The 16,793-nt window shown below is 47.3% G+C and overlaps 1 protein-coding gene across 5 annotated transcripts in view; it reads left to right on the forward strand.

Moving 5' to 3' along the window:
• LOC105483111 (capping actin protein of muscle Z-line subunit beta) overlaps positions 1 to 16,793 on the forward strand; it is a 148,490-nt gene that overhangs the window by 9,433 nt on the left and 122,264 nt on the right. Inside the window, exon 1 of one of the 5 annotated variants that reach the window (XM_011743772.2) lies at positions 12,057 to 12,076. The exons of the other annotated variants lie outside the window; for them this stretch is intronic. The gene's annotated coding sequence lies outside the window, so the exon portion shown is untranslated. Of the gene's footprint in view, positions 1 to 12,056; positions 12,077 to 16,793 lie in introns of those variants that run through there. 5 annotated transcript variants of the gene reach the window in all.

Consider the following 16,793-nt stretch of genomic DNA (forward strand, 5'->3'; position numbering starts at 1 on the left):
CCCTCCTTGACCTTCCACAATGCTGAGATTATGGGCATGAAGCCACCATGCCTGGCCAAAATTGACCTGTTTTAGTAGTTACCTGAGCTCAGGCAGGTTGAGTTGGTTACCCTTGTTCTGCCTGGTAAGTTTGTTTCTTATCCTTAGGAGGGAAGATGAAAAATCCTGGCTGTCAGTCTTGGGGGTGCTGAAACAGTGTTACACACCGGCCAGGACACAGCCAGTGCTCTACAGGTGTTAGATGAATGACTGAATGTCCAGTAGGTCCTTAATAAGTGTAAGTGTCCCTCCCTCCATTAGGTTGAACCGTATGAAGTTGCCGTTTTCCTAGGTGAAAAAAGGTTGAATTATCAGCCTTTCATGTGGTTCAACCTAATATAGACTAAACCCTGGGGCCGGGCAGTTCCACTGTGAACTAGACACGTCCAGATCTCTGGGCCTGAGCTCTTGGCCAAGCCTGGCCTTCTGCTAGGGCCTACCCAGTTTTCAGTGTCAGGCTCTCAGTCGAGAACAGAGGAGCCGAGCGGGGTCTGCCCCCGAGATGGGGCAGTGCTGTCTTGAGGGGTTCTGCTGCTCAGGACTGCCCCAGTGGTGCTGGCCTTGTCAGGGTTGGACTGTGGTGGGAGCAGTGATCCTAAAAACAGCTGACGTTTACTGAAGGCTCTGTACGTGGTGGGTGCTGAGCGCTTGGCCCGAAGTCTCACGGGTAGCTTTCTTGGAGTTTCTGCGTGATCTCAGGCAGTCATGATTCCTAGTCCAGGGCCAGCGAAGGGCAGACTCTGGAGCCAGAGAGACTGGCTTCAGGTCCAAGCCGTATAGACTGGGGCAGTTCCCTTCACTCTGTGCCTCCATCTCCTTGTCTAAGAAATGATGAGCCTAAAACTAGGTATTTCTGATAGATTTTATGAGGATTAAATGAGTTAATACATGTAAAGCTGGGCAAGGGTTAACCGTAATTGTTAACATTAACCACAACACGATGTTATAATCAGTGACATGGACTCGTAGTGTGTTATTAGAGCCGAAAGGGTCTTCGCATGTGGACACTCCCTTTGCTTTGTGTTGGGAGCTTGGACTTAGTGTGGACGCCTGATCTCCTGCTTCCTCCATAGGTCCCTGCAGGTCCTTGTCAGTTCTGGGCCTCGCAGACCATGCACCTGCCTCTCCGTGAACAAGATGTTCGAATTGGTGCTTTTGTTTCAGGTGATAATACAAGTCACTCTTCTGGAAAACAACTTAATTTTTTTCTTTCTCTGGATGTAAGTGGCCCACCCAGGCGTGCCAGTTACATTTGGTACCCAGTGCCTTTGAGGCAGCCAAAGTATGGTGCCTTTGGATGCTCCTTGTCACCCCCACAACCCTCCAACAGGTACTGTGTTTATTTTCTGGTCCATTTTCTCCTCTTGTGAAGGTGGCAGGTCTTCATAGGCACTCTCAACTTCTACTAACCCATTTGCATTGGTAAACTGCCCCGTACTTACAAGCTGCCCTGCCTCAGGGTTTGATATTTCATTTTAAGGGCAGGTGTTTGATTCTAAGGCATGTGAAGTGTCGAGGTTTAGGTTTAAGGAGGGGCAAGATAAAGGCATGCAGGAAGAAAAACAGGGCTTGTTGGAAGGCAGCCTGGGGTAGTAGAGTGAAAGGAGCCGCCCAGATCCGCACCCCACTGTGGCTGCTTATGAACTGTGCGGGCTTGAACCTCGTCACTTCATGTCTCAGTCTCAACTTCCTGAGCAGCAAAATGGAAATACTGTTGTTCTCTTCACAGGGTTGTCAAGAGGGTTAAGTAAGAATACTGTGAATAGGGCCGGGTGCGGTAGTTCACGCCTGTAATCCCAGCTCTTTGGGAGGCTGAGGCGGGTGGATTGCTTGAGCCAGGAGTTCAAGACCAGCCCGGGTAATGGCGAAATCCTGTCTCTACAAAAAATACAAAAATTAGCCAAATATGGTGGCACAAGCCTGTAGTCCTAGCTACTTGGGAGCCTGAGGTGGGAGGATCGTTTGAGCCTGGGAGGTAGAAGTTGCAGTAAGATGAGATCATACCACCACCCTCCAGCCTGGGTGACGGAGTGAGACCCTGTCTCAAAAAAACAAAAAAAGAATGTACATAAAATGCTATAGCTTAGTCCTCCCATGTGGACATTTAATACAGGCTTGTGATTGTCCATAGGAATTCCATCATTTGTCATGCTATTAACACCATTGGATTGGGTCTAAAAATCTCTCTCTTTTTTTTGAGACAGAGTTTCATTCTCTTTGCCCAGGCTGGAGTGCAATGGCGCCGTCACAGCTCACTGCAACCTCCACCTTCTGGGGTTCAAGTGATTCTCCTGCCTCAGCCTCCCGAGTAGCTGGGATTACAGGCACATGCCATTATGCCCGGCTAATTTTTGTATTTTTAGCAGAGACAGGGTTTCGCCATGTTGGGCAGGCTGGTCTCGAACTCCTGACCTCCGGTGATCCACTCGCCTCGGCCTCCCAAAGTGCTGGGATTACAGGTGTGAGCCACCGTGCCCAGCCAGGTCTAAAAGTCTCTGTGCTGAAGGAGTCTGTAAATCTAAAATGCAAGTCATGGTGATCACACTAAGGAGAGATCATGACTTTCAGGCCCTAGGATGCTTGCCTTTGGGCTGCTCCTTTCAGCTGATCAGGCCTTTGCACTTCTGCTTATGGGGGTTATCAGGCAAGGGGACTTGGATTAGGCTGGCCTCTGAACCTTGTGGGTACTATTTTATACAATCACTACCATAGCCTTGGCATGCCCACATTTTGCAGATGTGGATATGGAGGCCTTGAGAAGTTAAAACATACCTTGTATAACGTCACACAGCTAAGAAGGGGCAGAGATGGCCTTCCAAGCCATTCCTTTCAGATTCTACAACTCATCCCTCACAGACACCATGGAGTCTGATCCAAGGATGTCATTTTCATGTACGGGGGAAAGTGCTTTATGTTGGTGATTGTAACAGATGTTCTTTAGAGTTTTTTAAACTTCTGCAGCTGAAAGTGGAGTATTTATTAGGTGGCTGCCTCAGCTTTGCTTTGATGACTTGGAACCCATCTTAAAATGGGGGAAGAATGAAAGCACAATAGTTGCCGTTCTTCATCTAAAAGGGAGCCTCATTGTCTACATAGTAGCTTCTAATCAGTAGTCAGGGTCTGGAATCACCTTTGAGTCCCTGAGTACTGCATAGTCCTGCCCTTCACTTCCCTTCCTCCTCCTCATCTCTGCACACATCTAGGCAGACTCTGGAATAATGGAGCATAGTATGAGGATAAAGCTGTCATTGACTAAGCTGGTGTTCACACTCAGGACCAGCTGGTTCCATGCCCTGGCTGTGTTACACCTGCAGCCAGGGACGAACAGAGACCACAGTCTGCTGGCCTGCCTGCGTAACCGACAGGTTATTAGTTCGTGCCTCGAGGGTTTGAGCCACCCAGAGGTGTTGAAAGAGATCCCTAACCTCAGAGGTAGGCTGTAGATGGCAACACCTGCCCGCAAGATGAGTAGGGTCTCCATGTCCTCAGTTCATGACAAGCTCTTTTACTTTTTCATCTTACATTGCACTAGGTGATATTCCTGGGAAACAGGCTTTGCATTTTCTTCAACACTGATTTCGTGTGTCCTTCCTCTAGTAACTTTATCCAGAGGCATTTATCAACCTTGTAACTAGAATATCCTTGTCCTTTTGCCTACCATAGAACTGGTTTTCCCTGTGTGCTGATGGCCCATGGTTTCTGAGCTTTCTGTATTCCAGATGGAGAGCACGTAGGAGAATCCTGGGAATTTCCTCCAGGATCCTGCTTTTATCTTGGTTACATACTATCTGTTAGATGCCTATTGGTTGATGAGGAAGCATTTCTTGACGTAACAGACAAGAACTGGTTGCCATGGTTCCAACGAAGGGCCCTCCCATCATGTGACTAATTGTCAGAACGTGGACATGTAAATACTGTGAGTGTGGGATCCTCAGCCCACCACCCTTGGGCGATGTGCTCTGCGTGCTTTGAGAGGCTTGACTCTTACTCCAGCGTCAGTTTGAGGCATTGGGTTAACTGATAAAATTCCCACTTGAATTTCATTACATGTCAGAATCTAAAGGGAAACAAATGGGGAAAGAGGGATTTCCAAGCCTTAGGTGATGGGCCTCGTTTTGGAACAAGTATCATCATCCCCCCTTTTTCCATAGTTTCGATTTCTGCAATTTCAGTCACCCGCCATCAACCCCCGTCCAGTATTTTGAAAAGAATACCACATTCACATAGCTTTTATTATGGTATATTGTTAGAATTGTTCTATGTTATCAGTTATTGATAATAACTGTGCCTGGTTTATGAATTAAACATCATAGGTATGCATGTGTAGGGAATAACATAGTACATATAGGGTTTGGTACTATCCAAGGTTTCAGGCATCCACTGGGGGCCTTGGAAGGTGTCCCCTGAGGATAAAGGGGGGTCACTATACAAGCACCTCACACCTCAGCCTTAGCATTCAGCAGGCCTCAGAGCTAGGAAGGCAGGCCAGGTGGTAGCACTGGCATTGGTTCTCGTGCACTTCACCTAGTCCTCTGCATGCACCATTCCGTTTCCTTCCCAGAATCCTTCTAAGCATGGGATCCTGTGAATTTAGGCCTTTATGTAAATTTAGAGTGATACAAATTTAGACTTTATGTAATTGCTAATAAGTGGCAGAGTCAGGACTTGAACCCCGTTGCTCTGACTTTAAAGTCTCTGCCCTCAGTCTCTGCTGTGTCATGGAATTCTACTGTCCACAGGGGTTTGGGGCTTGACCAAGGTCCCACAGTAAGCCACTGGAGCACTGGGATTAGGTCCTGTGTCTAACACTCTAGAATCTGGATTCTATATTCTTGAGTGATTCTTTTCTGCCACATAAACTTAGGCCTGTTTCAAAGCTCATCTTTGAACATGCTTCTCTGGTGATGCGTGGAAAGACCACATTTTCCAAATAGGACATTGTGAGAGAGCTTCATGCAATTGGGTTAACCAGTCAGAATGCCAGTGGCCTGAGTTCAAGAAGAAATCTAAGGAAAGGTCCGGATTCAAGTCCAGGTCCCTTTGATCTGTAGGTCATGTTGTGTTGTGGGGTACATAGGGACAGGAATCGTACTAACAAGACACTGGAGAAAGTGGTTGTCCAACAGTTGGTAAAAAACGGTGGCACATCTATGCAATGGACTATTTTTTTTGGCAACAGTGTCTCATGCTGTTGCTCAGGCTATACAGTGCAGTGGTGTGATCACAGCTGACTGCAGCCTCCACCTCCCGGGCTCGAGCAGTCCTCTAGCCTCAGCCTCCTGAGTAGCTGGGACTGCAGATGTGCTCTACTACACCCAGCAATCTTTGTATTTTTTGTAGAGACGGGGTTTTGCCATGTTGCCCAGTCTGATCTCAAACTCCTATGCTCAAGCCACAATGGAATGGAATGCAGCCATTAAAATGTGACATGTGAAGACGGTGTCGTAGTTTGGAAGATGTGCTAGTGTTAAGTGAAGCACAGTCGTCCGTCTGTCCCGGGCTCGTGGTTCTGCGGAAAAGTCCCCCCTCCCCCTGCCACCTGGGTGCTTGTGGGGATTACAGAAGCGAACAAGTTGCAGGCCCTTTACTGTGCTGTTACTTGCAGTGGGCGTGTGTGTGTGTGTGTCTGTGTGTATTGTTTTTCTCCTTTTGAGTGTCTGCCTTCCTTGAGATAAGTCCCCAGGAGGGAGAGTGTGGAGTGTTTTTTCTCTCCGCACTTTCTTCCAGTCACTTTGCTCTGACAAATGCTCTCTCGGTGGCCGCCGCCTCACTGCCTGTCCCCAGAGCCCTCTGAGCTGACTCATCCTCCCTGCCTAGCAGGCTTCACTTCACTTCCTCAATCTCCGTGTTCTGGCCAAGTTGAGAGGACTCCCTTCCTGCAAAAATGTGTTGTTCTAAGGTTAACTCATGGTTTTTGCCATCTTTATCTCTATGCCAGAACGGTTATTTATTAACTTTTTCTTTAAGTTTCTTCACTTTTTAACTTAAAATATTTAGGAAGGAAACCTTGTCCTTACCATGAACGAAAAACAATGTCAATTGCCATATATAGAAAGTACACGCTGAAATAAACATAGAGTCATCTACTGCTATAAAAGATGTTCATCTGTAGACCACCCGCAATCCTCTGGCGACCACCAGTTCATGGCGCGTTCCTGCCTCTGGCCACAGCTTGTGGCTCCCCCTTCCCTGCCTGTTCCCTCCTGCCTGTGTCTTTCCCTCTTGCCTTTCAGGGCTTGGCTCCATCTCGTCTTCGCCGCCAAGCTTCCTTTGACAACTGCTGGCCTTCGTACCCGTCTCCCTGTGCATTCATTCAAAGAGACATTGATTAATATTGTGTGCCCTGCTTGGGGGTGGGCATGAAAAGGTACTTGCCATCACTACAGGGAGAGCATTGGTGGGGACCAGTCAGACAGACGGATGGACTTGTAGAATGGAAGATAATTACTGTCAGGGGCTGTGTCTGAGCACAGCCGTGCATTGAAGGAGGCGTCTGACTGAGAAATTCAAGGCATGGGTTCCACGGGACCGACTTTGTTGAAGCGGAGGTGAGAGGGCTCATTTGCCAGGAGGAGGAGAGGTGGGCCCAGAGACATGGCAGGCAGAGAGATGGCATGTGCTGACTCAGAGGCCCAGGAGGGCATGGCGGGTGCTGGGGAACCGACTAATTTAAACTCGGAGGAGCCAGAAGAGTGAGGGGTGGGAGAGCATTCAAAGTGGCTGGGTGGGAGGCAGGGCCATGCTGAGAAGGAAGTCCTGGGTGGAAGGAGGCTCTGATTTACCCTCTTCTATTTCAGCATGCTCTCCTGCCCTGCCCTGCCCTGCCCTTCCCCACCCTGCTGCGCCCTGCCCTGCTCCACCCTGCCCTGCCGCACAGCTGATATCTCAGAGTTTATCATTGACTTCCTTTTCATGACTCCACCCCCAGCCCCCATGTATCATCATTCCCTGAGCGCCTCCTAGGTGCCAGGCCTTGGGGACCCGAGCTAGTGAAAGGCTCCCAGCCTAGTGGAGTGGGCTGGATGGGGCTTGGTTGAATGTGAGCACCAATGGCAAGAGACCCCTCTCCCCACCAGGAGGGAGCCCTTTGTAACCTGATAGTATCATTAAATAAAAGTTTATTGTGTTTTTTGTTTTGTTATAAAACCAGCATGTTTGTTATGGAAAAGTTTGAAAATATTGAAAAGAGGGAAGAAACAAAAGTCTTTCGTAATCTTAGCTTGCCAGCAGCACTGTTAACCTTTCAATATATTGTTTCAGCGTCTTAGTCTATGCATAGTTTGGAACTCGTATTGTCAGTGCCCAGGCCCCTTTTTTAGGAGATGGGGTCTCCCTCTGTCACCCAGGCTGGAGTGCAGTGGCTCAGTCATAGCCCACAGCAGCCTTGAACTCCTGGGCTCAAGGGATCCTCCTGCCTCAGCCTCTCAAAGTGTTGGGATTATAGGGGTGAGCCACTGCGCCTAGCCGAGGGCTCCATTCTTAGGCTCTGCAGGGGTGTGATGGGCACAGCTCTTGAGAGCTCTGCAGCCCTGCAGTGTTTTCAAGCTCTAGTTCCCAGCATCTGATGCTGGTGTGGAAACAGGTGTTGGGGAAGCATAATGAGGTGTTACGTGAACCCAAATTGTGCTTTAAACCAAAACAGCCCTGGTCATTTGGGCGCTTGTGAATGGGGAGGCTTTGGGGGGCACTCTGGCCTCTCTGCACTGGGAAGCATGCAGCAGATGGAAGAGAGTTTAATGGGGTCACCTGAATCACTCAGGCAAGAAAATGGATTAAATATCTGAGCTGATATCTGTCCCAGATACTGGGATAGAGGGAGGCCATTCTGATAGTAGTCTCGGGGCAGGTGTTGAAGGGTATCTAGGACCCAGGACATTTGCTCCCCGTGACTGGGCTGATACACAGTGTTTGGACCTTTGGACCTTAGCACATTTGGGGTGAGAAGACTGGTGACTTAGGCTAGATGAGTTTGTGGGGAGAATGAGCGTGGCACATCTGTGTCCTATGTTGTGGGGGCCTCACTCCTCAGTGCAAGAGCTGAGCCGCTGGAGGGGACTGTTCCTCTCCTTCCCTCCCTTCTCCCTTCTGTTTGCTTTATCTTTCCTTTTATTCTTTCTTGCTTTAGGCTGCTGCACTGCAGGAATGAGCCCAGTGTGGCTGTCTACCAGCACAGTGTTTGCTGGATTTGTGTGCTACTTTTATTAGTATTCATTTAAGGCTTTCCTTAAAATTGGCTTGAGGGCTGGGCTCGGTGCCCATAGTGGCCAGGCATGGTGGATCTCAGCACTTTGGGAGGCCAAGGTGGGAGGATCACTTGGGACCAGCCTAGGCATCCTAGTGAGACCCAATCTCTACAAAAAAACTAAAAATAAAAAAAAGCTGGGTGTGATGGTCCATCTGGAGTCCCAGCTACTTGGGATGCTGAGGCGGGAGGATCCCTGGAGCCTGTGTGTTATGATTTTTCCTATGAATAACTCCTGCATTCCAGCCTGGGCGACAGAACAACACCCTCTCTCAAAAACAAAACAAAACTTTGGCCTGAGCCTCACACCACTATCTAGTCTTTTCCTAAGCAGAAACATCTACAAAGTCATGTTTGATGTGCTAGTTATATTCTTCCTATGAATATTAAATATAGGTAGTTATTAAACTGCGTTCATCCATACACTCTCTAAAACCTCCCTTAAACCCCATTTCCCTGCACAGCACGCTGTGGGAAATGCTGCAGGCGTGGGAACAACACTGTACCGGGAGTCTGGAGTGTGACTTCGGGCTGCATCCTGGCCCCTGATGTGCCGGGTGATGTTGAACTCTTCCTGATCCCCATGCCTCTTTTTCTTCTTTGCATATCAGACCACGTGAGCACCAGGGTCCCTCCAGGCTCACGGGTTTTGAGTGACTGCAGGATGCCGTTCAGTGGTACTTCGAGGTCACTCAGCCCCTCTTGCATCACCTGCGCCATGAGGAACCTGAAGACTCTGACCTAGACATGTAATCCATGATCTCAAAAGATTTAAAAATGTTGCAGCTCAGAAACATTTAGTCTTCACATGTGCTGCTTATTTTTGTTTGGGTTTCAGCTCTCACTGCTTATCAGCCAAGGAAGCAGCTTGGTCTAGTGCAGAGTTAAGGGCTTTGGAGCTAGGCAGGATCTTGAATAGCTCCGTGCATCTGGCTCTGCCTCCCCAGTGTGGGAGTGAAAGACCCTCCTGGCAGAGCTGTGGAGCTGGTGGAGGAGGCCAGGAGCACAGATTCACCTCCGGGTCTGATCCTCCACCCACCACACCTCAGCCTAAGTGGGTGCAGTGATTAGTGTTGCCTCTGTCCCAATAAAAGGGTTGTCCTTGGTCATGGATATAAAGCTGGGCTCCTGGGGCCAGACTGCCTGGGTTTAAATCCTTGTTCCCTTACACTTTTAGCTGTGTAGCCTTGGGCTTCACTTAACTCTCTGGGACTGGTTCCTTGTCATAGGATCGGTTTGAGGCTAATTAAATGAGGTCAAGCAGGGAAGAAGGCCTGTCATACCTAGCATATCGTTAGGGCTCCATACATGTTGTTGGTCTTATCACTATTAATGAGTTAATGCATGTCAAATGAGTAGTAGCACCTGGGACATAGTAAGTGCTCAATAAATGGTAGCTCTTGTCTTTATCACATGGAGCCTAGAGGCCCAGGACAGGAGGCACTGGCTTCTGGGAGGGGAGGAGACAGACGGTTTTCTACATTCAGCTCTGGTTAGATCCAGAGGCTTTTCATTCTCCCCACCCTCTAAGCTTTTGGTGCCTATATTCCTGACCAACAGGAGCCCAGCAGTGGACCACTTCTAGCTGAACCATTGCACAGAGCCACCTCTGCAGTTGGCTTTGAAAGAATTAGAGCTCAAGTTTGGAACAGGCAATTCAGTCACAGGTTTCAAAAATAAAAATATATACATTGTCTTAGTCTTTTTGGGCTTCTGGAACAAGTACCTTAAACGGAATAATTTGTACACAACAGAAATTGATTGCTCACAGTTCTGAAGGCTGGGAAGTCCGTAAGCAAGGCCTTGGCAGACTCAGTGTTTGGCAAAGGCTTGTTCTTTGCATCATAGACGGCGCCTCACATGGTGGAAGGGACTGGCCAGCTCCCCTGGGCCTCTTTATAGGGGCATTAATGTCATTCATGAAGGTGGGGCCCTCATGATCTAATCACCTCTTAAAGGCCTCACCTCTTAACTCTTGCATTGGGTATGGGCATACCATTCAGCAGTTGAACATTTGGGTTGCCTCCAGTTTTTGGATATTGAGAGTAAATCTGTTGTAAATCTTCACAGATAAGCTTTTATGTGGACTTTGTTTTTGCCTGCCTGCCTCCCTCCCTCGCTCCCTCCCTCCCTCCTTCCCTCCCTCCTTCCCTCCTTCCCTCCTTCCTTCCCTCCCTCCCTCCTTCCCTCCTTCCTTCCCTCCTTCCTTCCCTTCTTCCCTCCCTCCTTCCCTCCCTCCCTTCCTCCCTTCCCTTCCTTCCCTTCCTTCCCTTCCTTCCTTCCTTCCTTCTTTTTCGACAGAGTCTTGCTCTGTCACCCAGGCTGGAGTGCAGTGGCATGATCTTGGCTCATTGCAACTTCTGCCTCCCAGGTTAAAGCAATTCTCCTGCCTCAGCCTCCAGAATAACTGGGATTACAGGTGCGCACCACCACATCTAGCTTTTTTTTTTTTTTTTTGTATTTTTAGTAGAAATAGGGGTTCACCACATTGGCCCAGCTAAAACTCCTGGCCTCAAATGATCTGCCCACCTTGACCTCCCAAAATGTTGGGATTACACGCGTGAGCCACCATGCCCAGCCTGCTCTCCTCATTTCTTTAGTCATAACAAGCGAATACAAATATATTTCATTTCTCCTCTTTTTAACATAGAGGGTGAGATATTATCCACATGCTTCTCTACCCTGTGTGCTTTGAAAGGGCTTCATCTCCAGATGAGAAGATGCATATGAAGTCTTTATAACTTGGCCATGTGTTCTAGTGTCCCAGGAGCTAAGGGTGCCAAGTGGTCTTCCTGGCTCCTGGAGTGGGTACCAGCCTCCTGGGGCCTCAAAGGAAAGTGGTGGAGGTGGACATGGTGGCCACTGGCCCAGCAGTGAGGCTGGCACCCTGGGCAGTTCCATCTTACAGGGCCTTTTGCTCTCCCAGCCATTTAAGGTGGGAAGTAAGGTTATGTGGGCTTAGGTGGGGTCATAGAGTATTTTGGTATTTTGATGCCAAAATTTAACTGTAAAGGAAATGAGCCTGTTTACTGACTTCTAAGAAATCACATCCTTTTGCAAAACCACAGGTGCTTTGCAGAAGCAGCCGACCCAGTCTTTTATGGCACTCTTATGTAAGTGAGGCTTGGTGAGCGGTCGCTGAACTGTGTTAAAGAATGCTTAGTTTGCTGGTGTGGAGAAGAGTGGCACAAGTGAGGTGTTTGCACAGAACACATTTTCATAAGATCCTGTGTACTCTCACCTGCCCTCAGACCCCAGACATTGCCCTCTAGACCCCTGCAGCCACCTAATAATACTCTATTTGAACTTTCTGAGGGAGCTTGGACTTGACAGGAATATGCAGATTTGCATAATAAAGCAAGGCTAACGACGTCTTTCCCTTCCTGCCGCCTTGGAATAGGATTTAGGAAACTAAATCTGCTGGGTGAGAACTGAAATTACACATTAATGATATCTTCTCTTTGCAGCTGTGCTGTCCACTGGCACTTTCCATGATGATGGAAATGTTCTATATCTGGGCTGTGCCATAATCACTATCCACATACGGCTCTTGAGCACTTGAAATGTGGCTAGTGTGATTGAGGAACTGAATATTCGGTTTTATTTCATTTTAGCGGACTGAAATTTCAATAACCGCTGCCTTATCGAAGGCTAGTGACTGCCTTAACGAACAGTGCAGGTGCTGATGAATGTTGACTGCCATTGAGGACTTTTCTTTAAAGAATTCTTCTGGATCGGAGTCAGAGGGAATGCCATTCAACTGGACCTGTTTTTAACTATTTTGAAGCAGATTAGGTGAATATGTTGTTTCATATGTGATTATTATTTATTCAGTGCACTTACTGCGTGCCTACTATTTTTTAAACACTGCAATAAATGCTTTTGGACTATCAGGAGTTATCTAACATGCTTACCCTCCTTGGGCCTCAGTTTCCGCCCCTGTATTGAGGGTTTGGACCAGATGACTTTTTTTATTTTAGTTTTTTTTTTTTTTTTTTTTAAGAGATGGAGTGTCTTGCCCAGGCTGGAGTGCAGTGGCTCATTCACAGGTGTGATCACAGCTCACTGCAGCCTCCTGGGCTCAGGTGATCCTCCTTTCTCAGCCTCCTGAGTAGCCGGGACTGCAGGTCCCTTCTTGTGCAGTCATTTTTATGATTGTGTTATTAGTAGAATCAGTAGTAATAGCACATATTTATTCATTGCTGTGTGCCAGAGGCAGTATTCAAGACATTAAGTCAATGCCTCATCTCATTTAAATGTAATGACTTAATTTTCATTCATCCCAGTGAGCTAGGTGTTATTATCCTAGTTTTATAGACAAGCAAATTGGGGCTCAGTGAGGGTAGGTAATTTGCCTGTTACGATGTTTCTGGTAATCCAAGGCATTCAGATTCCTACTCAGGCTTGCCCCATTCCAAACTCTTCTTCAGTTAAGTATGTGTGCAGTGGCTTCTAAAAGATAGATTTCATTTCCATAAACACTTAAAACTCTTAAGTAAAAGTTCAATCAGGTTTTTACAAAAATAGGTTTTACCCTAGTGCTCAAGTCAAGGGGGCAGTGGTCCTGCGGGTTTAGGATTTAGGATGAGGTGATCAGGAAGCATGCTTGCAGGCCAGCTCACGCCCCTCATGCATGTTCCTGAAGGGCCTGCTTCTGTGAAACACACCCCGACTGGAGTGCCCCGGATGCCCATGCTCCGCCTCAGCCAGGAGCTCCAGGGAGTGGCAGGTGGGTCGGGGGAGAGAGAAGGAGGCAGAGCCTGGTCCTACAGCGTTCACTTGTCCCTCTGTGTGCTGCAAAGCAATAGTGACCTATGCTGAGGCTTGCCAGTTTGGACCTGAAAGCGGGCTCCACCCGCTGCTTAGTAGGTGGGTGACCTTGTGCAAGTCCCTTCACCTCTCTGAGCCCATATGAAGATCCATTCTCCCATCTGCTAACAATACTTCCGGAGGCTCAGCCCATGAGCCACGTGCTGTGCTGGGGCCCCAGGGCTGAATAAGAGACAGCTGCTCTACCTACTTGACGCTTGCATCTGAGTGAAGATGAGCTTTCCTCTCCCAGCTTTGAGAGAGGGAGGCTGAACTCAGTAACTCAGCTCCTGGGGTGGTTTTGAAGAGTGAATGATCCAGGTCCCTGGCCAACACAGCTCCCGGTGCCCCTTTCCTGAAGGCTAACAGTGCAGTTCAAATTATATGCTTATGCATTTTCAGAACACAGTCGACATCATGTGTCAGTGGGTGTTGAGCTGGGGTCCTTGGCTGCCCGCTGCTCTTAAGGAGTGGTACAGCCATCCTCCCTTATCCGTGGGGGATGTGTGCCAAGACCCCCTTGGATGCCTGAAACTACAGATAGTATCGTTGATCAGAACTTGATGGCTCATGCCTGTAATCCTGCACTCTGTGATGCCGAAGTGGGCAGATCGCTTGAGCTCAGGAGCTTGAGACCAGCCTGGGCAACATCTCTACCAAAAATACAGTAACAACAACAATAACAACAAAAAGAACACAATACTTTTCATGTCTTCCACTCACAAATTTAATGCCTTTTCCATCTTAACTAAGCACTTACTACACACTGTGGCTGTAATTTTTGCAGTTTGAGGTGTGACAGTAAAACTAGCATTTATTTTTCCTTCACAATTTTACAGATAGAAGGTTTGTTCTTACTGCAGATCTTAGCAACCTCAGCATACACTTTTTCGTTCCTTATTAGATCAAGAACTTTCACCTTTTCACTTAAAGGAAGCATTTGGCAACTTCTCTTTGGGATAATGGAATTGACAGCATCCCTACTCTTGTGCTTTGGGGCCATTATTAAGTCAGATACAGGCGACTTGAACACAAGCACTGAGACTGTGTGATCCCTAAGAAGGCAACTAAGTGACTACGGGGTGGGCGGTGTAGACAGTGGATTCACTGGATAAAGGAGTGATTTACATGTGGGGCAGTACAGCGGGATGTCGCCATGCTACTCAGAACCATGGGAAATTTTGAACTTCTGAATTGTTCATTTCTAGAGTTTTTCACTTAATATTTTCAGACCACTGTTGACCATGGGTAATTGAAACTGCAGAAAGTGAAACTGCAGCTAGAAGGGACTGTCATACTCTTCTTCAGCCAAGTGGAAGGGCGGATGATGTGGCTAAAACTCCCAGCTCAGTGCTTGGCCCACAATGGCTGTCCGGGTACTGGCATTTCTTTCTCCCAACCCCAACCCCTTTTTTGGATGAAGAAATTCTACCACTTTGGAATGATGAAGGTGTGGGGGCTGGGAGGCTGAGCAAGGCGTGGTAGAAACTTTTAAAAAAATCAAAGCAGGTCTCCTATTTTCTCTCTTTAAAAATATTTTAATCTCTGAATTGTTTTTCCACCTGTAAAAGTAATACTTATTTTATTTAAGTAACATAGAACTTTAACAACTTTAACAACTTTTCATTCTACTCCCGAGATACTGCTAAGACTTCGATAGGCGTTTGTTGAGGTGTTTTCTGTGCCTGTGCTTGTATAATTTTTCAATGGCTCTACCCACACAGGTGGTTGTTCAGCCTGTTCTTTTCAGTGTGTTCTTTTCAATCCTTCTTACTTTGTTGAGTAAAATTAGGCTTGTCCTCAGGGCAGGAAAGGGAAGCAAACATCCTTTAAGACTCTGGCCTGGAAAAATGGGACCTGGTTGAAGGTGGAGGAGGCCTTTGGAACGGCAGGCAGTAGGGAGGGTCAAACCTAGGGGAAGTGTGGGGTGGCACTTCCCCTACCACACCTTCCTGCCAACAGTCTCCTGTGTTTGGCTTCGCCTGCCGGCTTTCCTGACCTGGTGAGCTGTTTCTGCCCTTCGAATGTTCCGCAGGGAGGTGCCCTCTCTGCCCAGCAGTTAAAGAGAAGCCTGCCTGCATTTTTCAGAGTTGGGCTTAAACGTGGTGAAACTGACTTTGGTCATTTTGTTTCTATCCGTTGCTTCACACCTTAGGAGGATTTCTCTCCTTTTTGGATTACAGAGTTCTGAGGACTGGCTTTTAGGCCACTCCACTTGTGTGTCACGTGTGTTTACAGATCTGTGTTTAGATTAAAGAGGGGTAGTACCGCAGAGCAAGGGCAGATACTGTGAACATCTTAAAGTTATTAAAACTTGCATAAGGCAGGGTGTGGTGGCTCACGCCTGTAATCCCAGCACTTTGGGAGGCTGAGGTGAGCCGATCATGTGGGGTCAGGAGTTCAAGACCAGCCTCTCCAACATGGCAAAACCCTGTCTCTACTAAAAATATAAAAACTTAGCCGGATGTGGTGGCGGACACCTGTAATCCCAGCTACTCGGGAGGCTGAGGCAGGAGAATCACTTGAACCCGGGAGGCAGAGGTTGCAGTGAGCTGAGATCATGCCACTGCACTCCAGCCTGGGTGACGAGTGAAACTCCATCTCAAAATCAAGCAAACAAACAAAACAAAAGTTGCATAAATACTTTCCTAAAAGTATTAAATCTTTCATAAAAATACTTTTATAAAAGTATTAAAACTTTCAAAAAGTACTATGTCAACCCATGTGAAATTGCTAATTGTGTAGGTCAGAAATGGCTGTGTTGGCAATTTCATATGGTTCAACTTAATAAAGCATCATTGTGGAAGCTTAGATCACAGAAGGAAAAAAGTCACCTGTACCAGTTTAGTTTTTTTTTTTTGGCAGCTCCTTTTATTTCTTAACATACATGAGGTTTTTGATTAGTTGTGGTCGTAGGCTACATATAATTATTCATCTTCCTTTTTCAAAGTTAATATGACCTAAGACTTCCCACGTTATCAGGAAGTCCTTACAACCATCATTGCTTACTGGCTGCTCCATACTCCTTACACATTAGATGGCAGGGGGGTAATTTCCCTGATGTTGCTCTTTAGGTTTTTTCCAGTTTTTTTTTTTTTTTTTTCCCTGCCTTATAAGCAATGCCACAGTGACTGGTCCTTCTGCAGTTGTTTTTGTGTTTGGATTCCCAGGAGTAATGTTATCATGCCACAGTGTGAACACTTTCACAGCTCTTGACAAATTCTGCCAAGTTGCTTTCCAAAGTGTCAGGCCGATTCATAACGCCATCCACAGGATGAGCGCCAGGTTATTGCTTCTTTGTTAACACTGGGCGCTTTTCTCTCTTAATTTCTGATTTAGTCAGCAGTACATAATCCCTCATTTTTCACTTGTATGTCTTCAGTTGGCAAAGTTGAATATTTTTGTGCATATGTGTTTGCCGGTTGCAATGTCTCATTTCTCCCCACCTTTGAGCCATGTGCGTAAATATGCTTGTACCAAATTAGAGAATTATCAGTACGTGGTATTGTAAGAGATCCCCAGGCATGCGGTGGATCACCCAGTACCCTCTGAGCCAGCCTCTGTGCCATTGTTTGGGGAATTAAAGGTGCCTAATTAGCGCGGATCAAGCCCGGAAGCGAGCACTGTGGACCTTGTCTGTAGTCTCTGGGGCCCACTGGTGATGTCTATGTCATCTTCTACCTTCAACTGTTCTGTGAACCCA

Source organism: Macaca nemestrina, chromosome 1 (genome assembly GCF_043159975.1).
Source record: "Macaca nemestrina isolate mMacNem1 chromosome 1, mMacNem.hap1, whole genome shotgun sequence".
NCBI lineage: Eukaryota > Metazoa > Chordata > Mammalia > Primates > Cercopithecidae > Macaca > Macaca nemestrina.